Source organism: Kogia breviceps (assembly GCF_026419965.1).
Source record: "Kogia breviceps isolate mKogBre1 chromosome 20 unlocalized genomic scaffold, mKogBre1 haplotype 1 SUPER_20_unloc_9, whole genome shotgun sequence".
NCBI lineage: Eukaryota > Metazoa > Chordata > Mammalia > Artiodactyla > Physeteridae > Kogia > Kogia breviceps.
The window spans coordinates 18,840-43,664 of NW_026711575.1; the positions used below are offsets into that span (position 1 = coordinate 18,840).

Consider the following 24,825-nt stretch of genomic DNA (forward strand, 5'->3'; position numbering starts at 1 on the left):
TCCTTGTTCACTTGTAGGTGGGAATGTAAATTGGTACAACCACTATGGAAAACAGTATGAAAGTTTCTTGATTATACCACAATAAAGCTGAAAAAAATCTACTTAAAAATGAAAACCAACAACAAAAAAGCCAAAACCACAGGGCTTGTGGGTAAATGGGTTTAGGCCCCAATACTCAAAAACTGTCATTGGTACATAAAAAAATAAGACCCTGCTAGGGACTGAATGTTTCTGTCCCCTGAAAATTAGTATTTTGAAGACCAATTCCCAATGTTATGTTATTTGCAAGTTATGTGATGTTACTTCCAGAAGTAATTAAGTCAGAAGGGTGGAGCTCTCATCAATGGGATTAGTGCCCTTATAGAAAGACACCCGAGAGCTTGCTTTCTCTGCTCTTCACCCAGAGAATACCTCTCTAGGAAACAGCTCTCACCAGACAAGTGCTGCCACCTTGATCTTGGACTCCTCAGCCTTCAGAACTGTGAGAAATGAATGTTTGTTGTCAAAACCACCCAGTCTATGGTATATTTGTTACAGCAGCCCAAACTAAGACAAACCCTATTAAATATTGTAGTGTAATTATATGTGCTAAATGGTTAAATATTTACCCATAACAAGTATGGCACTGTATCCTGAAAAGGGCCTGCAGTTTGCTGGTTACTCTGGGTGGCAGAAGGGTTGCAGCTTGTGGGTGACTGTGAAGCAGGGAGAGAAGGATGATTTGAAATCCCATAAAAAGCTGTAATGTCTGATGTGAGTGGGGTAGTTGTTTGAGGTGTGTGCAAGTGTGTGTTTGGTGTTTTTCCACCTGGATAGGTTCCTCTTAGTACAGCTACACATTCATTCACCAACTCTTTCTCTGGACAAAATTATATTTGAACACTACTGAGATTCAGAATATGTTCAAATTGTTCCCTGTATGTCAGGCATGTTAGAGCAATACCCTGTTGCAACTCTTACAATGTATTAATATCTTTCTCCAAGATGGCTATGAAAGAGCATATATGACCTTAAATCTGCAGATCCTTAAGGATCACCAACTGCAGTTGAAGGAATTGAAGTAACGGGACTTTAATAATTATTTTAAAATAATTAATGTAACACATTATGGAAAAAAAGGAGTACTAAGGTTTAAAGCCTACCTTGGCTTCCATGTTCCATTGAGTCATTTTCTCTTAATGAATTCAATTCTCAGATTATGCAACCAAAAAAATGTAGGCTCTTGTATAGTTAAATATAGACTATTATAATATAATGCTAATGTAGTATGAGCTTCAGTAGGTGTGGAGAACAACATTTTGAAATATGAAAATCCATAAAGGAGGGTTAGTATTTCCATAGACACCACAGTCTGTGCTGTCTAACGATAGATTTTTAAAAAGTAATGAGCCTGCCTATCTGAGATGGTTAAAGCCAGTTTTTCAACTTTGCTTGTGGTGGAGCCCCACACTGTCTTAACAACATCTTCAACTTACTTGTTTAAACAACTCTAAATAAATGCACTCCAAGAAATATCAATAAATCTTTACCTAATTAGAAATAATATCCCAGAAATTTTCATCTATATTTTGGATGTTTCAGGGTTTTAAAATTGGCTTTTACCCTGATTATGTGAGCAATGTGTTGTCAAAATTTATAAAGTTCCAAGAAAATAAGAATTATGCACATCTCTATTGCAAAGAAAGAGCTAGTTACATTTTTATATATTTACACTCCTAATAAATTCACATGTAAATATTGTTGATTTCTCCCTCTCTCCATATATATATAATGTAATGTAGTATGTAATTTGGGGAGCAATGCATTGAAAGAATGCAATATTGGGCATCTGATTTGCAGATGACACAACCCACCTTCCAGTCCTGCTCTAAGGATTTAAAATTGATTCCCAAAGTTAAGGGTTCAACATATGTAACACGTAATGTAAATGGTAGCTGCTATGATGCATTTATTGACCTGTATTTAAATATCTTCATAGACATTATGATAATGTCTGAATAATTTTATATCAGGAACCTGTGCAATATAGTTCAAACATTTCCTTGCTATTTAGAGTCTAGATTTAGGGCTCTTCACAATTTTTCCATCTTAAAAGTAAACTCTTTGAATACCTTTTCTATGTAAAAGCACGTCGCCATATCATTTTTCCCCCTGTTAGTAGTAGAATTCTAAGGGTGGAATTACAAGAGGTTGATTAACACATCTTTAAAAACTGCTTTCTAGAAATGTATGAATTTATGTATGTGGCTGTTCATCATTTTTGATTTAATTGTGCCATGTTTTAAAAGTTTTCCTAAAGGATGAAAGGATTGTATTATTTTTCACTTGTGATATCAACGTTTTATGTTGGTATTTTTATTTAATCAAAGGAATTTTCTGTGTACATCATTCGTGTGTGTGTTTTAGATCTGTTTTATTATTTGTGTTTAAATAAATTGTATTATTGTTTTAATGTTAAAAATCTTAACTTATACAAATATTAACCTCTTGAAGTTTCCCATTTTTATGTAATTTTTCTTCTATCCTTTATATGTTTGAGATTTTCCCATCTAGAAACCATATATATATTTTTAAAAACCTCTGTTTAAATTTATATCAAATTTATTTTTATGTATGGTTTTGAGTGAAGATGTAAATACTTTTTAAAGAAAACTAACTACCCAGGGTTTCATCACCATTTATTGTATGGTCCATAATGGCTTCTATTGATTGTAATACCTTTATCATATAGGCTCTCATCCTACAATCTACATCTAGGGTAACGCTAGTGTCAGCTACCAATTCGCACTTGTCATTTACCTTGACAAAGATTAAAACATGTGCTGGTGCAGCTGCTGCAGCCGCTGACCTTCAACAGCCCGTGAAAGGAGTTCAGGGTGGAGAGCACAAATGAGGCACTCTGTGCTCTGGGTAAACTGGCTGGACAGCTCTTCAGATAGTTAGATTATTTCAGGAGAGGATTTTATGTGCCCAATTCTTGTATCCCCTCATATCTAGAAAAAGACTAAGATCTTTCATGGTGAGGTCTGGCCCTCGAGACTAGCAGTAACCTTCGCGAGACTAACAGAACCATTCTGCAAAAAATATATGTGCTTGATTGCATGTACTCCCCCTTCACCAAAATCACATATATACTGACCTTACCCTTTGCCTCTTTGGAGCAGTTTCTCAGAGCTCTATGAAATGCTGTCTCCTGGGCTATAGTCCTCATTTTGCCCCAAATAAAACTTAACTTGCAACTCTCACGTTGTGCATTTTTGTTAAAGTCGACCCTAGTTTATCTTTTTCCGTATTAGAACCACACGTTTAATTTTGCTTTATATATATAATTAGTAAGGCACATTTCACTCATTCTTTTCAAAAAAAATTCTAGCTTGACTTTCAGCTAAACCTTAATCACTTTCTTAACAACATACTAGGATTTTGATTGGAAGTTTAATAGAATTAAAATCGAGAAAGGTAGATAACCCTATAATACTTCATTTTCTACAGAATCATGGCATTTTCTCTTTTATTTGGTCTTTTTAAATGGTAATTTGTAAACTTGATTTTTTTCTACTTATTCTCTATATTCCTTTAAAATATGTTTATTTTAAATTTTAGTTGCTTTTTTATGGTTGAGATTTATAGATATGTTTTCTGTATCTTAAAAGTAGAAAGTCAGTTGTTTTGTGCATTTTTAATGATTCTAGTTCTTTGAGCTGTTACATTTTAAAGGATTTTCAGTGCCTTTTCATTAACTATTGAGAAATCTCATAATTTCTGAAAATGTCCTTTAGCATTCAACAATTCATTTATTATTAATTAGCATTTTAATAAGATAGGATTTTTAAAATCGGGGTATAGTTGCTTTACAATGTTGTGTTAGTTTCTGCTGTACTACAAAGTGAATCAGCTATAAGTATACATATATCCTCTATTTTTTGGATTTCCTTTCCATTTAGGTCTCCACAGTGCATTGAGTAGAGTTCCCTGTGCTATACAGCAGGTTCTCATTAGTTATCTATTTTATACATAGTAGTGTATATATGTCAATCCCAATCTCCAATTTCATCCCACCTCCCTTTTCCCCCCTTGTTGTCCATACATATATTCTCTATGTCTGTGTCTTTACTTATGCTTTGGAAATAGGTTAATCTGTACCATTTCTGTAGATTCCACATTATATGCGTTAATATATGATATTTGTTTTTCTCTTTCTAACTTTCTTCACTCTGTATGACAGTCTCTATTTACATCCATGTCTCTACAAATGACTCAATTTCATTCCTTATACTGGCTGAGTAATATTCCATTTATATATGTACTACATCTTCTTTATCCATTCATCTGTTGATGGAGACTTAGGTTGCTTCCATGCCCTGGCTATTGTAAATAGTGCTGCAATGAAAGTTGGGATGCATTTGTCTTTTTCAATTATGGTTTTCCCAGGATATATGCCCAGTAATGGGATTGCTGGGTCATATGGTAGTTCTATTTTTAGATTTTTAAGGAACGGCCATATTGTTTCCCATAGTGGCTGTATCAATGTACATTTCCACCAACAGGTTAAATAGGTGTGTGGTTTTGTTTTGTACCATTTATGTCTGATATCAGGGTTAAATTATTTTCACAAAATACAGATTTCCTCTATTCTTCTATTCTTGATTCCCTGAAACTATTTGTTACTTTTGTAGTCAGCTGTTTTTTTTTTTTACTTGCATAGCCCATACGTGATTTTTAGAAGTAATTGTTGATAAACTTTATTTTATATCCTTCCTTGCTTATTTTTCTTTTGTTTTAGTTGCTTAAATATTGGTCTTGAGAATTCGTGTTTCCAGAAAGTAGTCAATTTCTTGAATATTCTAATGTATTTGCAATATATATATATATATATATATATATATATATATATATATATATATATATACACATATATTACCTGGGGTCTCACACTAGGCCCCTAAATCCCTTGGAGTTTCCTGGCTGATAGAAGTGGGTTTTTTTTTCTATGTTTTTTAAAGTGTTAATTTGAAAATTTTTTTTCTGGTAGGAAACGATTACTTGCATTTCACTTAGACCCTTTCGAGTCTTATTTTTAAGGTTTGTTAGTACAGTTCTAGAATATCCTTTAGTACAGTCCTAGAGTATCCTTTATTCTAGGGCTTGTGATTAGTTCCACTTCTAATATGCACAATTTCTGGTGTCTTAATTGAATGCCTCGTGTATTCAAGGAGGTTTCTTCACTCTGGCCGGTGAGGATTCTCAGCCATACATGATCTTTGGAAATTATTTAATGTGCAGTTCTCCAGTAATTGTTCTTTCCACAGACATTTTTCCTTCCCAGCCTTGTGAAATTTCACCTGTGTGTGCTCAGACTGGTACTCGTCAGAGACTCAGAGGGATCATCAGGCAGTGGTGGAGTTTTCTCTCTGGGTAGCTCCTTCCCTTTGGATGTCCTGCCCCACAAATTATCGCCCCCTGGACCTCCCAACTCACTGTGTTCTCTCCCTTGCTCTTCCCGTTGGAGTCCCTGCCTCAGTTCAGCTGTAATTTCTGGGCCACTGCAAGTACTTGCTTCTAACTCTGTCTTCTCCTGCTCCTATGTAAAGGCTCAGGTGCATCTTCCCCTGAATGATTTCCATGGATGGAACCTAAATCCTCTTCTCCTCCCCCCAGCTACTTTAAACTCCCCTCTAGATGTCTCCTCTCATCCAGGCTCAGTGAGTCAGAATCATCCATGATCCATTTTTTCATATTCAACAAGATGTCTGGCCATTTTGAGTCTATCTCCAGTGGAGTGTGTTGAGCAATGATGGACAAAGAGAAACATGCAGAAAGCAGTTAGAGACCATGTCAGGCTGTCGTGGGCATGAGACTGAATGACACTGCTAAGAGGAACAGATTATAGAGAAGTCACAAGGGTAGAAGAGGTTGGAAAATGTTTTCAAACACAGACCGAGGAGAAATCTGGTAGAGGACAAGTTGAATTTATAATAAAATAAAGAGAAATGACCATTTCTAGGTCCCTCAGAAAAACTCAGTACCTGCTATCTTACTGGTAACATCTTATCAAATGCTATTTCAGTTAGAAATACTTTAGGCTACAAATCCTTTAGAAACTATCCTATACATATTTTCACAGTAGAATAACATAGGCCAATGTTATGCATTGCAGCATTGTTTGTAATGTCAAAAGACAGTTGAATATTAGTGTTTATCCCAATGTGTACTGGCAACATGCATTATAGTACATCATCCACTCAGTGCACTGCTTGGTAGGAAACAACGTCCTAATAGAATTTTTTTTTCCCCAGATATTGTCAACTGAATATAAGGAAGATATAACGAAACATTATAAAACTATTTATGTATTAAAATGTGGGGTGAAGGAAAAATATATATTCACATTTGCTTGTATACCCATAAAAAGACACTCTGGAATGATACCTGGGAAATCAACCACACTGGCTGACTTTGAAGACAGGGAGTCCTGGGCAAGGGCGGGGGGCAGATTACAATAGAAAGTATTTAATATTTTTAAGTTCTTGAACCTTGTACATGTATTATCAACTTCTCAGAAATGTGGACATTAATTTTTTTAAAAAAACCGCTAAAGATTAAAAGTTATAGCACGATTTTACCAATGGAATGAAAGTCAAATTTCTTTTACCAGGAAGGTAATCCAACTTCTCTAAAATGTCTACTCATGAGAATTTTCTGGTGGCTTTGCTTATTTTCTTTCACTTTGGAATCACTTTTCAGAATCATAATCCTTTGTGTTCTTCCTTTCAAAGAACATCTACCGCTGCTAATTTTATGAGTTAAGCTTGATCTAATTTTCTTACTTTTTCCCCATTTTTCCCTGTGAAAAGGCTCTGTACATTCATTATCAGTTGAGACAATAATTAGATAATTCATATGGCTAGGAGGACAATTATTTGCCTTAACACTTGAATTCTTTCCCTGCAGGTGACATATTAATAATGCCAGTAAGATATTGTATAAAATCATTGATTTTATTATAATAAGAAATATTAGTCAGGAGACCATATCTTTTACTGATTGTAAAACCAGCAGCCATGTTGACAGTGAGGAGATGTGACATGTGAGGGGATATTTCATGTGAGAGAAAAGAGAGCTCTCTTCAGAGGTTTAAAGTGTGTTTAAAGACATGTAGAGCTAGGCCCAGTGGATGGACCCTTTGGGAGTACTCCCCAGTGATATACATAGGACAGAGTCCTGAGCATCTCTAGTGCTGCACAATGCGGTGCTCTGGAGTGGTGGCTGTGGACCTCTTTGGAGATCAGCAGAGAAGATAGTTGCAGCCCTGTATCTGTACAAGTCTGAACAAGGCAATCTGGGCTTCAGAAAAAGAAATTTGACTAAATGGCATATGGTCTCAGCTCTAATAATAGGTCTTTTCTTGAATCAATTTCTTTTTCCTCTCAACTTCTCAAACCCAGAGTACTTATTCTGCATGAGATCATTTTCTTTTAATTCCATTCTTCAGTCTCAAATTTTGTAGCTTTTCTTCAGTGAGTACCTGTCCCTCTTTATTCTTTAGACAAGATAAACAGGAGGGTCATTTTCTTATCAGGATTTAAAGGAAAACAAATACCTTTACAATTAGACTTTCTAAGGTTCTAAAGTTATTTCACGTTCCTACAGCAGTATCTTCAATCTTGGGTTTGTGGCATTTTTACCTACTTCAGAGATGACTCTTGGGAGTGAATTGGTGGTGGGACCTCACAGACCACTGGGATTTGGAACTCTTGGCAGTTAGATCTCCGTTTATAGAAGTGTTAACAACCAATGAATCAATCAGCTTACAGTCCTAGGTTACAGGGGTGACAGCAGGAGAAGACGATCTATGAACGACAGAAGAGATCGGCTTTCTGTCAAGAAGTTGCAAAGAGAAAGTGCCTGCAGATACAGAGATGCCATCAGCAGAGAGCAGGAAGGCTTCACTCCCATCTGTTATCAACAACACCGTCAGAAGTCAGTCATTCCCTGGGTAATTTGTGCTTCCTGTTTCTCCAGTCCCTTGTGCTTCCAGAGGCTCTGCTGAGTTGACGTTCTCCTCTGTGCTTTTTCTAAATCTCCTTCTGGGCCAGCAGAATGTAAGAAGCAGAGGTGCAGTGTGGCGGATCTGCTTCGTATAATACGTCTGACCGCCGTGCAGCTGGGACAGTACGTGTGCTGAGCGTCCACCTGCCTTCCCACGGGTGTGGCTGACGTGGGACCAGAGGTCTGAATGGGGAGGGTGGCAGGGGTGCCTTTGTTTTCTTTCACCCCCAGGTCAGAAGATCTTAATCTGAGGAGCTTAGGGAGCCCAGGGAGCCTGTGTCTTCCATGAAGTCAAGTATAAAAGAGTTTGTGCACAGATTTTTTTCAAATAAAATTAAATGCCCTGGATTTAACCATTCAGAATATTTTGTCACTTTTCCTAGTCTGTAGAGATCCTTGGGCACTGGAGCAGAACATAGCTTCAGTGATTTCAACACATTTCCATTGTGAACAGTACCTAGTAAAGGAAGTTTTCAGAATCAAGAGCGACTGGTGGCTGAAAGGGTTTAGAAACCTTCTATGAAGTCTCTAGAATCAGAAGTGTTTGATCTGCACTCTACTGGAACATTTTAAGGTCTAATACTTTGTTTTCCACTTGTGAGCAGCTAGGTCAAGTTTTGTTTTGTTTTGTTTTGTTTTGTTTTGTTTTGTTTTGTTTCCAACCGGACAAGTAAACCTAACTACATAAAGTCTATGTGTCTGGCCAGGGTCAAAGGATAAACTAGTTTAGGGCTGCTCACAGGCAGACTTTTGTCATTACCAAAAATTAAAGTGGCAAAGAGTATTTATGACACAAAACTCTAAACGCATTTCATTATTGCATAATCTCGATCTACAGAGAGGCAATGTCTCTTCCTGTGATTATTTGTAAATACTTAATACAGATCTATTTAAATGGCTTTGTGACCTTCTAAAATTACTCTCCCATGATAATGGCCAGCACTTAATACATTTATGCACCAAACTATTTAGGTTCCTGCCCAAGTGTGGTGAACTGGTTAAAAAACAAAAACAACAAACCAAACCAGTGAACTGTTTTTTAAACTGGTTGAAGGTGCTACCTACTTTCCAGTCTGTAGAAATGAGCCGGGAATGTAACCTGAGCCTTATCTACTGAGAGCCACAGGAACTAGGATATGAAGGTGAATTAGACTCACGTCTAATTATACTTTCTAATTATACTCTATTTAGAATCAGTTATGTAAATAGTTATATTTATACTCTCTCCTCAACGTTCCCAATCTCAGGTTATAGAAAATAAAATATTAGAAAATTATTTTAAATTGTGGCAGATGTAGGAAACAGTATCAGGCTATCATGTGCTTTCTGTAGATCCAGATTATCCAGTACCAAAATGACTTTAGGGTTCTGCATCAAACATGCTCTTTGTCATTTCAACTCTAGTGATGACCGAAGCCCAGAGCCCCCTGAGTAGCGGTTCCTGCTGCGGACTCGACTGTATTTACTTTACACTCTGTTGAACACATGACAGAAAAATAAAAAGCTCCAAAAAGGAGGAAGATTTCAGGTATGCAAAAATGGTATTTTCAAATACTGATTTGGGAGTTGTGTTTTTAATGGACCAATTCATGATAGAACAGGCCTAAACGAGTTTTGAGAATAAAATGTACATTTTCTTCCCCGGAGAGATACTGGCAGTCAACTTAATTAAAATATGAGTTTTCTAGGAACTTGGCATAAATTCTCACTCATTTTAGACAAATAACTGATTTTCAGGCTGGCTTAAACCCAGCGAGTGCTCAAGGAATGTTCTAGTGACTATTGTACAGTGAGGGTTTCATTATTTGTGCTTCGAGTGTGTTCTGTCTTTAATTCTTAAATAAAGACCCATTCTCTTCCACGTAACTTACTATTTGACTTGACTCTAGGCTGTATGATAAGACATTTCTATGTAATCACATGTAAAGTTGGGCGTGTGTGCGTGTGTTTTCAAATACAGTGTACACTCTTGTTCAAGTTCATCCTGAGTTTCAAGTACACACTTGCAAACAAAACTGGATAATTCAGAGTCAAAGCACAATTTCTCGTTCACCCGTATCAAGGTATCCATGGTTCATTTGTATATATTCTTCCAACATAAAAAATATATATTTTTTTTATTTACTCACAGATAATATAGCTTCATTTTTACTTGTCTTAAATACTCTGTGTTGCCTTGCAGCTTGCTTTTGTCAGGAAACAGCATGACTTTGAGGGGTCACCATTTCCTATTTTGGGGTTCTCCACTGCTATTTGAGAACACTGCAGAAAGCTTTCCAAAGAACCACATAATACTGCTATAAGCATATCCAGGTTCATATTTCATTTCTATCTCTCACCTTCATGCTAATAACAATATGCATAATTAAATGTATCTAAGTTTTCAGAGATAATTTCCTTTAAAGTGAATATAAAGCCTAGTCACCAAGCAGTTTCTGTGGTGTCTTGTCTTATTCTAGTCTCGTCTTGAATTCCTTAAAACTTTGAGGCAAAAACTTCGTTGTAAACTTTAGGTTAAACTGTAGGCTGTCTCCAGCGCAGCTAATTCCATTACTGAAATGGGTGGTAATAACCAGTTTTCAGATTGCCCCTACTAAAAACATCTAGTACATTAATGACCAAAACAAAGTTATTACAAGTCAGTTCATAGCATGAGGCTTTGGAAGTCTGCAGGAGCTGGGAGCTGCCTGTCCGTGTGTAGTGGCTGAGGCGTCTCCTCATCTCCCTTCTCCACCATGAAGGGCTGAGAGGGGCTCTGACTCAGCAGGTATGCCGAGAGAGAAGCCCCCAGCCAGTTCAGCGCCCTGACACTTGACTCTTCCCCGCTCGGTCCTGTCCAGATGCTCACATGAGGGCACCTCAGCTGACACACTGAGAATTCTCGCAGTCCCACCAGCACACTGGCTGGGTCATGAAGCCCTTTCGGGAGAGTTATAGTCTGATGGCTAGGAGAGGACACAGGGGCAGCTCGTCTGCACTCTTTCCAAGCAAGGTGGCAACACTTGTTTGTTTGGTGGGCTCTCTTTTCGGCATGTATTGAATTTACTCAGCATACTCACAGGGGCGTGGTCGTCATGCTGTCACACACCCAAACAAACACAGATATTGCCCCGCGTCCATGTGCAGCCCAAGTGCATTCCTTCTGAGGCTTATTGATATGCTTTTACGTGCCACAACCCATCTTTTAAATAATATATGTTTCAATGCCAGTTGCTGAGTTGACTTTCTCAGCATCATCTGCAGACATCTTCATGACTGCAGCACCCAGAACAAGCTGTTTTCCTTCTGCCTCAATTGCAACAATCCTATGTGCTGCAGTGGAACAAAGCTTAGCTCCTAGAGAAGCTAAGCCTAGACACGTGATATCAACTCCTCTGAGTACAAATTTTATGGCTCCTTTATCCACCTGCTAGTGTGGAAAAATGGCCTTTTATTACCTCTTTGTGTGTGGAATAACATTGGGATTGGATAAAAAGACCCTTATCTTTTTCTAAATAGAGTAACTCTCCAGTCACTGTAGAGATTTCCATCTGTTCATGGCCTCCCACTCATTTACCTGGTTCCTTCTTAGGCACGATTGGATGAAGCTGTGGTTCAATGGCTGGGAATGGTTCTACTTGTTCTTAATACCCTTAATAGCAGGTTTTCCACTGGGTGTAGCTGAACACATTTTCTTTTCAATCAAATTTCTTGAACATGATTCAAGGTGAAGGGGTGATGTTAGGGAAGGCCAGGGAATGGGGAAAAATAGGTTTAGCAAGATGCCGGCAGACCCCCTACACCTGGCAGGCCAAAGGGACGGTGGCAGCTGCGGTCGTTACCCGCTGGTGATGCATCTGGCCTCACTTTTCCGGCTACAGGGAAATCTCACTCCTGCTTCTTCAACTACTTCCTCCAACTATTCATGTGAGCACTGCAGCAATTTGGGGGGCTGTTTGGGGTTACCAATTTCTCCCCAGGGCTGGTAGCTGAAAGGGCGGAAGTTGAGCAGGAAGAAGAGACGAAGCACTCATCCTCATTGCACGAACAGAACGGAGGGGCGGCACCTGGTCTCCAGAGGGAGGGTTGGCCATTTCTGCAGGCTCACAGGGGTCAGGAGAGTGTGGGCTCCAACGCTCTGGGGCATCCTCCTGAATTCCACGACTACATTAGGGCCCTCTCACGGCCCTAACCTCCCACGGACTAGCAGACCTCTGGTGGATGGCTGACTAATGTTCTCTGGGACTCGGAGCCTGGCGGCCTTAACAAATACATTGTTGATGAAAATAATCAATAAACAATCTATAATAGGAATAGAAAAGCGTCTTATTTGAGCCACACTGTGAACTATAGCCTGCATCTCAGATAGCTCTGAGAAACTGTCCCAGGGAAGAATGGTTTTCAGTACAGCTTTATATATTGTCAGAACAAAGAACATTAAACAAGTCAGGGATACATTCTGTTAAGATTTCAGGGGAAAAAAAACAGAAACAAAAACAAAACAAGCAAATAAAGAATAGATCAGCCCATACACAGCGAGTCAGCATGGCCTTCGCACCTGGGAAGTGAGGCTTATTACTGAAGGAGCTTCAGCACTGGCGTTCCCGGAAGGGAGGCATTTCATCTTTATTTTTAACATGGACATTTTTTACTTCTGGTCAATGCACTCTTTTCTTTAATAATTAAAGCAGAAGCACAGGGGCTTCCCTGGTGGTGCAGTGGTTGAGAGTCCGCCTGCCGATGCAGTGGACACGGGTTCGTGCCCCGGTCCGGGAGGATCTCACATGCCGCGGAGCAGCTGGCCCCATGAGCCATGGCCGCTGAGCCTGCGCGTCCGGAGCCTGTACTCCGCAACGGGAGAGGCCACGGCAGTGAGGGGACCGTGTACCACAAAAAAAAAAAAAAAAAAAAAGCAGAAGCACAGTGTATGTTTGATAGGCCACGCAGGTTGTTTTAGTATGTGTAACATTCAAGTTAACTCCTATATAAGCCAGACGACTTCCCCATACCTCAATATGTGAAAATAACTTTTATCAAAATTCTGGGTCTGGGTGGGGGGTTCAGCTTTTTCTGCTTTCTTTCTACCCGGAAGCTCCCCTGCTTGTTTCGATGGTGACTAGCAATTACTACCCTGTCACCTGTGAGAGTTTGCACACCTGGAGCTTCACCTATTTCAGACACTATGGGTGCTCCACTTAGTCTGTGGAGGGGTTCTTGTTATTGTCAACTACGGGGCAGTCTAGCTCCCAAATCTCTCTCATCACTGCTTTCCCCCCGTCACAAGTCAGTTTCTCTGGAAGTGAATATTAAGATGGATTGTGGCAAGCAGGGTGCACGTTAGGTGTCAACCTCTGTGACAGGGCAGAGAGGGAGCGGGATTGGCCAGATGGCATAGTTGAGCAGCTGTCCGGCCCTGAGGAAGCCTTGGCTCAGCCCATGGGGGCTCTGAAGCATATGTGGCCATCACAGGTGTAGTAAGTGCCCCTCTGCTCTTGACCACTGTGTGTGGCAGCCCTGAGAGGGACCCATGCATGGGTGGGGCTGCCTGAGGGGATCTTGGCTGGAAGTTGCCTATTGACGGCACTCCAGCGGCTGGGCAGTGACTGTTTTCTGGGCCAGAGGTGTGGGTGGCACATCCGTGTGCACTCCGAGTGGTGCCCCATATTTTAGAGATGAGTCAGTGGGGAACAGGTTAGAGATACCGGTCTTGTCATCTTCACCCTGCTGCGCCACCTAACATGCTACACTACCTGATTTTGGTGGTAAACCGTCACGATGATTAAAGTCCTTTAACTTCATTTTGAATGATTACTGTCAAATAGATCGTGTCCTCATATTTACTGCATATTCTCGTAGCAGAGTGTCACTATTGTCAGTAAAATTAGTTTCGGATCATTGTGAGTTGTTATCATGGAGGCGGCTGAAATAGTGAGGATTCTGGTTTCTCACATTGCATAATCTAAGTAGACATGCGCTGTTGATGCAGACACACAGAGGGGCAAATCTGGGGGAATATATTAACCAAACGTGACATTAAACACACTTTAGCTAAAGGCATCTTGGGGCCTTGGGCCAAATACCACTAAGGGATGGAGGACTTGGAGTCCGCTCTGCACAAAAGCATCCAAAAATAGCCTGAAGATACTACACAATGAAAGCCTATTCTTCAGTTTGTCATAATTCCATCACTGGGCAAATCTGGGTGAGTAATTTGCTGTTGTCATTTTTGCTCTTGCTTTTTTGGTTCTTTCAATCTACTGGTGCCACTTGAGAAATAATTTTCAGCTGGGGCAATTTTTCCCCAATCGCCCATCCCCAGAGGACCGGTGGCTACATCCGGAGACATTTTGGGTTGTCACGCCTGAGGGGATGCTAGTGGGTAGAGGCGAAGGGTGCTGCTCAACATCCCAGAACTCACAGGACAGCTCTCCCAACGAAGCATTATCCGTCTCCGAATGCCTTTAATCCCCAGGTTGAGAAGTCTTGCCGCAGGCAAGGGCAAAGGGCTTAAAGGGCACACAATGTGCGTTCTGGAGTTTTTGAGCAGACTATTGGGCTAAAACCTTTATACAAAAAGTGAATACGCTTGTTGAGGGGGGCGGCACTCTGACAAATCTTGTTGAAAGCCACCCCCACGTGATAGAGTACCTCTCATGAGCTTTCCGTGTAGTTGAGCCTTAACAGCCTGCCACAAGCCTGGAACAACTTTGACCTTTCCCACTTGGTCTATGCAAACCGCTCGGAGGAGAAGGTAAACGGGTCATATTACCAGGGGGAAAAGAACATGCAGATGAAACAGGCTGTGAGAGCCTTAGCGCCCACCACACGCAGTGAGGCCTCTGGAGCTCAACTGCAGTCACAAGTTGTGTGAAGCAGCTTAGGAGTAGATGCTTGTGCAGTTTAGCCTCCTTGTCCCCAGTAAATGTTCATGCAACGCCTGCTACATGCTAGACATGGAAATGTCACCGCCCAGTCTCAAGCAGCACCTCTGTAAGCCTGGACACTCAGGACGTGGTATAGGTGCTGTGACAGACACCAGAAGCAGCCTCAGTTGAGGAGAGCACAGAGCACAGAGCACAGACCACTGACTGCAGAGGCTCCAATTTGTACACCTTGTGTCTACAATGGTCCTGCTCACGTGTGAAGGCAAAGAAGTGCCTGATGAATAGCTGACATGCTTACACTGAGTTTCCCGAGAAAAGCTGTCCGTCTGGGGGGGCTGAGAGACCAGCCCCATGGAGGACGTGGTAGAGCTGCCGCTACAGCTGCCTGCATAAGGTCTCAACTGCCTGGTCCCACCACCCATACTGGGCCAGCTTCCTCAGCTCACTTCTCACTCTCGTCTTTTTGGCTGAACGAAAACATATCTATATTTGACTTTTCTCTGGCATTTCTCATTTGTCTGGATTGTTAAACAATAATATTATAAAAGTAGTAGGACAATTTTGACCATATTACATATTTTGCAGGTGTTTCTACCTTTAGTCCTTGTTTATGCTGCCATCTGGAAAACAATGACAGCTAATAAATTTCTCAGTGACCAATCTTTGCAAACCTGAGTAGAAGTTAAAAACCTCTAAAGCTGTAGTAAACTGAGTGTATGAGGACAGGCTCAATGAAGTTCAGAATATATTTAGTCACGCCAATCTTATCAGGGGAGTTATTTTCTTATTGTATTTTGGGGCTATAGCTTAAACCAACGCACAGCCTGTGCTTAGGTGGCAAGACTTAGAAACCTCCAATCGGTGCAAGCATGCACACCCGGGGAAAGTCAGAGGTGCCTTTAGTTGTTCTGCACATATGACCACCTGGCGGGGGGAGACTAACAACAGGGAAAGTCACCAGTGACAGCAGGTACCCAGTTATCCCAGCTCTGAAAGGAGAAAGATGGGGTAAGGACAGCTCGCTGGCTGCAGGGAAGGTGCTTATGACTGGCTGTGGGCCCCAGCCTGGCTGATAGCAGGGCTGAGAGCCTCAAGGAAGGGAAAGAAAAGAGAGACAGGAGGGAGAAGAACAGTGGGGAAGGGGTAAATCCATCTCCACGTGGCAAAACACAAGTGTCACAGCAGAGGCTGGGGAGGAGAGGGGCTCCAGTGGGAAGAGCCGGAGAAGAAATACCTGGACGAGGCTTCCTCCACCCCCCACTCCAGACAGGGCGCACGGGGCGGGCGACGGTGTTTGCATCCACTCCCCGCACTAAGAGTGTGTAGTTCAAGCTGGTCTTGAGAACACACCTCATTCTTCACTGTGATTGCAGGTTGGGTCTTCTCTGCCCACCTCCCCCTCACATTTCACTTTTCCCTGAAGTCTTCAATTTATCAGGCAAACAGTGTGGCTCAGTGGGCAGAGTTGAGCACCCAGGAGGCAAATCCTGACTTGCAGGTGTAATATGTATTCATATTAATAGCTTATTTATATCTATTAATTTAATTTATTATAATAAAAGACTACTACATAAATATATGGACATATAATGTAAATAAAATGTTAAATATGATATACTGATATTATTTTAATATAATAATATTTATTAATATATCAATAATATATTTTCATATTAATCATACATAGGCTAATTTAGTTAATGACATCCTTGGCAAGAAGAAAAGCGAACACTGTAAAAATCAGAAGAACTGAGAACTTTGAAGATCTTTGAGAGGACTCCATGCCCACGATGTAAATGGAGAGAAGTACCTGAAGGGCTCCTTGCCAGGGCTGCTCACAGACCTTTTTGAGGCCCCCTGTTTACTTGGTCAAGAGAGATTCAGGGCGCCCCAGATGTCTGGATAAAAGCAGGAGCCTAGGGGCCAGGGCTCAGCCCTCCTGGACAATGCCTGCCCTTCTTTCACCACATTGCAGTGGCCAAGCCCGCCCGCACATCACCTCCTCACTTACGCTCCTGTGAACAAACGTTACCACTTCTACACAATGAAGTGTGCGTGTTACAGAAGAACTGGCACCTACCAAATAGTGACAAACATCTTAAAACTACGGAGAGAGGGAGAAGGAGAGATAGATGGACAAATAGTTAAGCATGCCACAGTTTTAGACCATAATGTAAAATTTATGAAAATAGAAAGCAATGCTAAAACTCTTTAGCTCTCAGCTTTTATTTGTACCAATGCCTTCATTAAACAATTTATCAGTCATCTAAGTACAGTAGATTGTAAATCATAAAATAAGATTTTAATTTTGAAGTACTGTAGTTTTCTACATTACCAAAATGTATCTTCAAATCATCCAATGTCTTCTTAATCTGCCGGGGTCCAGCCCCAGCAGGTCCAGGGGTCCCTGAGATGGAGGCAACGGCGTCAGCGAGAAATAAGTAGATGAGGCAAGGGGGTGCGTGCAGGAGCTTCTGAGAATGCGCTGCCTATCTCCTGGGGCCAAATAAAGCGGCTCTCTGCTCAAGCGGAGGATCTCCTGGTTGCACAAAATCTTGATTTGAGTCCATCTAATTACTTATTGGCATTTTTGGCATTGATCTCCTCGCAGGTAATATTATGTGCTGGCTCCCCCTCCACAGTGAGAGATGCTTATTGGGCTTATATTCCCGACCCTCCTATTTTGCAATTATTAACGTGGAATGGTCCTGATGTTCCAGTAACTTCTAGTAATCCCAATTTGTTGGTAGGAACTTATAGCTCTTATGTTTATAATCAGTATGCTGCTACTTATAATTATACTTATAAAAATACCACTGAGGATGTCCCAATTTGTTTTTTGCTATCTGTCACTTCTCCATATTTAGGAACTAATAAGAAGGGCTGTGTAACATCCGTCTTAAAGGCACAATTAACTGATTCTCCAATCCCATTCTATAAGAGAGAACATCCTCGTAGATATTTATGGTCTCTTATATTAAAATCTCCTGGGAGAAACTCTCAAACTCAAAGGTTTGCTAAGCCCCTGGCACGTTGGGAAAAATGTGAAAAACAGACTCCAAATTATTATGGTACATGGGGATATGTAGATTTATATTCTGGATTCCCAAAATGGATCCAATGTGCTTATGGAATAGAAAGTAATATTGAAGTTGAAAATTTTCCTACATTTGTAAAAGAATGGGGATCTCCAGATCCTACTAAAAATAATAGACCGTATTTAAATAAATTACAAACAATTTATAGATGGTATCCAGGGATCATCCTTGAAAAATTTAAAATAAATAGATGGCATTCCAAAGGATGGGTGCCATCCCTTTTGACGCATGAATATAATGGACAAATTCACCCTCAAACGGAATTGTGGCACCTTGTAGCCTCTAGTGCTCCAGTTGAACTACATAGACCTAGCAATATTACTAGTACATATTATACTCAAGCTTGCGTGCCAGCTCCTTATGTATTATTGGTCTCTAAGAGTGCAAAAAAGTTAACTGTTAATCAAGAAGATGGAAAATATAAGGTTAAATATGAGAATTGTATTTTGACTGCATGTATAAATCCCTTAATGAATGTACAAACTATTATGTTGTTTAAAAGACCTCCTTATATTATGATGCCTGTACACATTAATGGATCCTGGTATGATGATTATAGTTTAGAGGTGTTAAAAAAGACGGAATTATTATTTAGACCTAAGAGATTTGTTGTTGCTTTGATTTTAGGAATTTCAGCATTGATATCTATTATGGCCAGTTTAAGTTTATCAGTATATGCATTAGTTAAAGAAACCCATACAGCTCATTATGTTAACACATTAACTAAGAATGTTACCTTAGCATTAGCTACGCAGGAGGCTATTGATAGAAAGTTGGAAGCGAAGGTAGACGTGTTAGAAGAAGCTATTTTACATATAGGACAAGAATTGATGGCTATGAAAGTAAGGATGACTTCTCGTTGCCATGGAGGATTTAAATGGATTTGTGTTACTCCTTTGAAACAGAATGAAAGCCAATATCCTTGGGACAAAATTAAAACACATATTCAAAGTATTTGGAATTCCTCAGATTTGAGTATTGATCTTACCCAATTGCATGATCAGATACGAGATATTAGTTCTAGCTTGACAGAAGATGACCCCTCTGATACTGCTGACAGTTTATTTTCCAGTTTAAGTGATTTTATTTCACATGGATCATTTATCAATCTTATGATTACATTTGGAATGACATTATTTGTACTTATTTTGCTTTGTATTTCACTTCCTCTTCTTTTCAGAATTCTCAAAAGGGCCTTAAGGGAATCTAAAGCTGAAGCCTACGCTGCAATTTTAAAAAATAAAAAAAAGGGGGAGATGCCGGAAGCCATCCAGCATTGCCAACTGTTGCCTGAACAAAGCTCGGCGAGAAGTTATGGCATGAGGAAGCAAAGCTCCTCTCCTGGTGGGCTGCGGAAAGCATCTCTTCTGATTCTAGGAATATTCTTGCTAAAAATTGAGGGGGTCTCTGGAGGGTTTAAGCCAAGAAGATGGAAGTATTACAAACCAAATCCCCCTCGGTATGAGACCACAACAACCCCTGTAACCACAACAGTAGCTATACCCACTTTAAATAATTTACTTTGGGAAAAAGTCCCTTGGTCAGGCAACACAGGAATGTTTCCATTAAAGAGTAGAAGCTTAAAGGAAGAATTAGATGAGCTATGGCCCAAAGAAGAAATAAGGGATAAAGAAGGGAAGCAAATAGTGGGGTATTATGTACAGGATGCCCCCAAATGGTGGATTATGTGGTGTGCCCCCTCTCCGGTATATTGGAGGAAAAAGAGAGAAGCAGAAGGAATTTACTGTAAATATTTTATGAATGAATTATATGTAACTATGAAAGTTAAACTAGATTGCCCTACGTAGAAAATAGAATTGTATTTTTGCACAATATGTTTTGAACAAGGTAATGAGAGCACTGGGACACAGGCCAATATATGCTGCTAGCTGAAGTAGAAAAGAATAATTAGCTTTCTAGACCTAGACATCCTGTTTATGTGAAAAGATCTTAAGACGGAACAATGCTCGCTAATGTTTCTGTGTATAGATGTAGAAATGAGATAATGAGCCTAAAGTAGGAGTTATGTAAAAAATGCTGATGCTATTATTTAAGACAATCCTATATAAGAAATTATATGTCAAAAATAAAGTAAACAGAAGCTCCTGCACTCACCCCCTTGCCTCGTCTACTTATTTCTCGCCGACGCCGGTGCCTCCATCTCAGGGACCCCTGGACCTGCTGGGGCTGGACCCCGGCATTAATCAAAGCAGACATTGGTTGCAATACAAAGATCCTGGCAGAATGTTCCCAGGAGGTTAGGGAAGAGTTTCCTGGAACATCGTCTGCCCTTCCCCTGTTGCCAGAAGTAAGAGTGTTTATAAATGGATGTTAGTTATGAGAGAGCTTGGTGAACTGGTTCAGCTCCTTCACATGCAGAAACTGTGTGTTGACCAACATTCTCCAGTAGGTTCAGCCTCCACTTGAATGTGCCCTAAATCCCGACCCACTAAGCAGGCCAAGAGCTTCGCTGTCCCATTACCTGCTCTGTTTCCACCCACCAGGGTCATGGATCCACAAGATGCAGAATGGACTGGACTCTCTAGGCCACTCGTCTCCTCCTACCATTCCCCACTCACAGACCCAGAGAAACCAAGCTCCTTGCCCTGATTTAAGGAGGAAAGAGATCCAGCAACAGTGCCAGAAGAGGTACATGGGAGGGGCCTCTGCACTCTCAGAGGACTGTGGACTCGTCATGTAGGTTTGGGTGGAACATGGTGGCTGGAAGAGACTCAGGACCTGACACCTATGGGACCTCACCTGCTGAACAGACTCAGAAACCATCTGTGGGCTGTGTGAGCTGAAGAATGGGGGGGGGAACTTGGATGGACTGGAGGTAGAGGGGAGGGTTTTCCCTGATGCAAAGCACAGGCTGTGATGTTTCTGGGTTGGAAATATTCACAGCTCAGCACCTAATGGAGGGTGTTTGTTGGAGGTGTCCTGGTAGTAGAGTTTCTTAAGGAGGTGAGAGGAGATTCTGGGAAGATGCAAAACACCTCTGAGAGCCTTGGACAACACCCCCAGCTTTCTGACCACAGCAGTAGAAGATAGCAATTTCTTATATTTAAAGTCAGGACAGCCGATTTCCCAGGGCCTGAACAGTGAAGAATACAGGAGGGTGTTGCTAACTATGAGCAGTGTTCCTGAGCAGAAGACAGACGAGGGCTCCCGAGAAACCAGAACACAGGTTGTTGAGTCAGCAAGACAGTCATGAAGGGGGTGAAGCAGACATCATGCTGGAACTCACAGCAATCTTTACCCTTGAAAAAGGCCCCACAGGGGAGTGAAGTGTTGGAAGAGGGAAGGGAAGATGGAGAACTGTGCAGGGCAGGCACACAGGAGAGCGTTCATGGAACACGTTGCACATCTTTTTTCCTTAGAGGGTTTTTATTCAGAAAGTAATGACAGGTCCATGTAGCAGCCCTGAAATATGGATGGTCTAGAAAATCATTTCTTTTTTTCTTGTCAAGCTTTACCTCTTCCGGGTGGAAAGAGGAAAAGGGAAAGAAAGGAAGGAAGGAAGAAAAGAATGACAAGAGATGTCCCTAAGTGTTCACTGGTTCTCCTCCATAGGGCCCTTGCAGGGACCTCAGCAGAATATGCCCTCAGGAGACGAGCACTGTACCTCATGGGGCCCCTGGGTGACTGCAGGTCCCAGGCCACTGCTTCCTTGTCCCAAGCACAACAATTTACCTGGCTGCAGCTGCCCTGTTCACTAAAGTCTCTCTGTGTCCAGAGTTCTTTTTGCTACAATGAGAGACTCTAATAGTGGGGTCATGGGCAGTTTGGATGACGTTGGGAGTTCCAAGGAAGGGCAGCATGGCTGGGCTTGTGTCCTCTGGACCTACTGGCAGCTCCAGGTGAGTGCGGTAAGTTGGGGTCAGGCAGGGAAGCTGTACTTAATGGTAGTCAACTGTAGATTTTAAATGGTTAAAAGGGAAAATATATATTTTACATTAAAAACAACAACAAAAACCCTGGTGGCATGTGAATGTACATAAAATCTTATGGCTTAAAAAGAAAAATTCTTAGACCAAATGAAGGAGTACATTATGGATACATTCTAAAACATGAGCCTCAAAAGCATGATATTCAGTATAAGAAGCCAGACATAAAGGGTACTTATTGTATGATTCCAGTCACATGAAATATTGAGAAGAGGCATATCCGTAGAGACAGAATGTAGATTTGTGGTGACCACGGCCTGAGCATAGGTGGAATAGAAGAGACTAATGGGGATGGGATTTCTTTTTGAGGTGATGAAATGTTCTGGTATTAGTGCCGATGGTTGCAGAACTTTGTGAATAGATTATAAAGCACTAAATTCTACACTTTTCAAAGGGTGAATTTTATGGTATGTGAATTATGTCTCAACTTAAAAAATGGTGATTAATAAGTGTGAGTTTTAAAATAACATGGGGAACATTATCATGAGTTTTATCTGCTTCCTGCCATACTAAGCTCTGTAGATATGAAAAATGACACACACACCCCCCCACAAATGAGAACAAGCACTATTTACTCAGAACTTGTGTATAGAGCACGGGAGTCAGCCACCACCACTCACATCAGGCTGAGACTCAGGCCACACATAAGAGCGGGGACCCTTTCTGGTGGCAAAAAAAAGGAAGGCATGTCCTGCCCAGAGCTTGTGATGTGGGGGGGGCTGGAGACAAGCTGATAGGAAGATGGGCGTCCTAAGTGATTACTTAGGGGAACATATTTGGCTTTCCCAGCATTTGGTTCCACATGGAAAGGACTGAAAATGATGAAGCTGTGAGTCACTGACCAAGTCCTAACACTTGGGGCTTATTGCTGCAGAGGTTGGAGTCGGTTTTCCAGATTGGTTGCTGCAGGGTGTGGGCCAGGGCCTTGTGGCTGGGCGGAGAGGTTTCCAGGCTTCCAGGTGAATTTAGAAAATTCTGCATCCCACAACCCTCCTTCATGATCTTCAATCAATCAGATACTCTGTGGATAGAGAAACTTGAATCAATGTTTTTAAAATTAACTGCAAACAGAATTGGCAATGACTAATGTACAATATAATGACATACTAAAAGGCAATTATCAATAGAAGAATCTAACTGAATTTTATAAATTCCTTCCAAGCAATGAATATGCTCAGTTAAGATCACACTCTCATGAACTGCAGTAATTGGTAGTACATATCTGTGTGAAAAGAATTTTCAAACATGAAATATGTAAACCATGCAAAATCTCCTTATAAGTCAGCATTAACAAGTGAAGTTTTGATGATAAGAATCTGTAATAAGCTAAATGGCATCCCCCTTGCAAAAGAATTCCATTTTTCTCATTAGCAGACTTGTATCACAAAAAATTGTACTAAATATATTTTAAGTTTCACAAATCAACATTTTGTGAAAAAACTTCAAATGATAGTAATTATTACAGCAATGTCAATTTACTGTAAATCTTAGGATTTCTCATTTCACTAATGTTCACATTGTAGTGAATCTCACAACAACAAAAAATTCAATTCATTAATTTTTTTTCCTTCCCCAATACCGAAATCTGGCCATCTGGTCAACTTTGTCGCTGCAGATGCCAAGTGACTTGCAACTGGTGTGAACCTCAACGGGAAGGATCCAGATCGCACACGGGGGAAGGCGCACCGCCTCACAGCTGATTCCGGGCCTCAACCCAGACCACCATCGGTCCCATTTCTCTGCCTGGGGGGTGCTCCCGTCCGCCCGCGCGTCTGTAGGCCGTTCACTGTCTGCAGAGCTTCTTCAGAGAAGCTACCGACAACCGCGCCCACCTAGGACCACAGCCAGGCTCGTGTCTCCTCCCGACCTACACCGGATGCCCTGGGCCGTCCCTGTTTCCAAAGACAAGCGGACTATGACCTACGACCGCTGAAGCCTAGGAAGAACTGCTGCCCCTCCACGAGCGCCCTCCATGTTTGCAATGGACAGTCCGCCGTGAGGGGACCTGAACAGTTACGAAACGCAACCGCCATGTTGACGAGGCAACCAAGGAGAGGGGACGGGAGCTCCCCGCGTAGACACCGATTCAATGTGCCGGGTGGGTCCCGTCTGTTGACACGCATACCGTGCCCCTGCCTCGGGGCAAGATCCGCTCCCATGAGCGCCTCGCGTGGAAGGAAGCCGGAGAAACTGAAGTGGCCCCTGGTGAGCAGCCCCACCGCCTCGAATGCACTGGGATGGACCCGGCCCCCCAAGCCGGCGAGGAAGAACCGACGGATCCTGACACACGGAGGACGACGTTGGGCACGGACATCCTCATGCGTAGCAGGACGGGAGGTCTCCGCGGGCCAAGTGGCATCAGAGAGCGCTGGTCGACCGGCGCAGACCTCCCACCAACCCTTCGAGGGAGCTCAGCGCGGACCCCATAACACCCTTCTCTCCACATTCAATCTCCGGTGAGAGCAGGACGCGCCCACCACTCCGCACCACCGGGATGGTAGCCGCCAGCATCGCCGGCCTCCTGGAACTCTGTTCCGCGTCTGGCGGGCGAGTCACATCCCTCGAGAAGGTCGCCAAAGCTCAGAAGGGAAGGGACAATATAAAAGCGGCCACCAGGTGGCTCCCGACAACGGGCTCCAACGTCAGCGGGATGGATTCTGATCGCTGGCCGGCGAGGGATCAGCTCCGACCAGCCAAACACTCGAGTTCGTCTCGGGGCGTCCGCCTCGGAGCTAGCTGCCTGTTCGTCACGGCACGGCACGACGCGACCCCAGCAGCGGACGGGGCTGGGAAGATTGGGGCAGGAGGCTGCCGCGAAGGAGATGAGCTCCTCACGCTAATGTGGAGAATTCTGCAGTCTGAACCTTG

The 24,825-nt window shown here is 41.9% G+C and overlaps 1 pseudogene; it reads right to left on the bottom strand.

Moving 5' to 3' along the window:
* Positions 1-11,198: 11,198 nt before the first annotated feature.
* LOC131749496 (malignant T-cell-amplified sequence 1-B-like) lies at positions 11,199-24,468 on the bottom strand (annotated as a pseudogene).
* Positions 24,469-24,825: the final 357 nt, after the last annotated feature.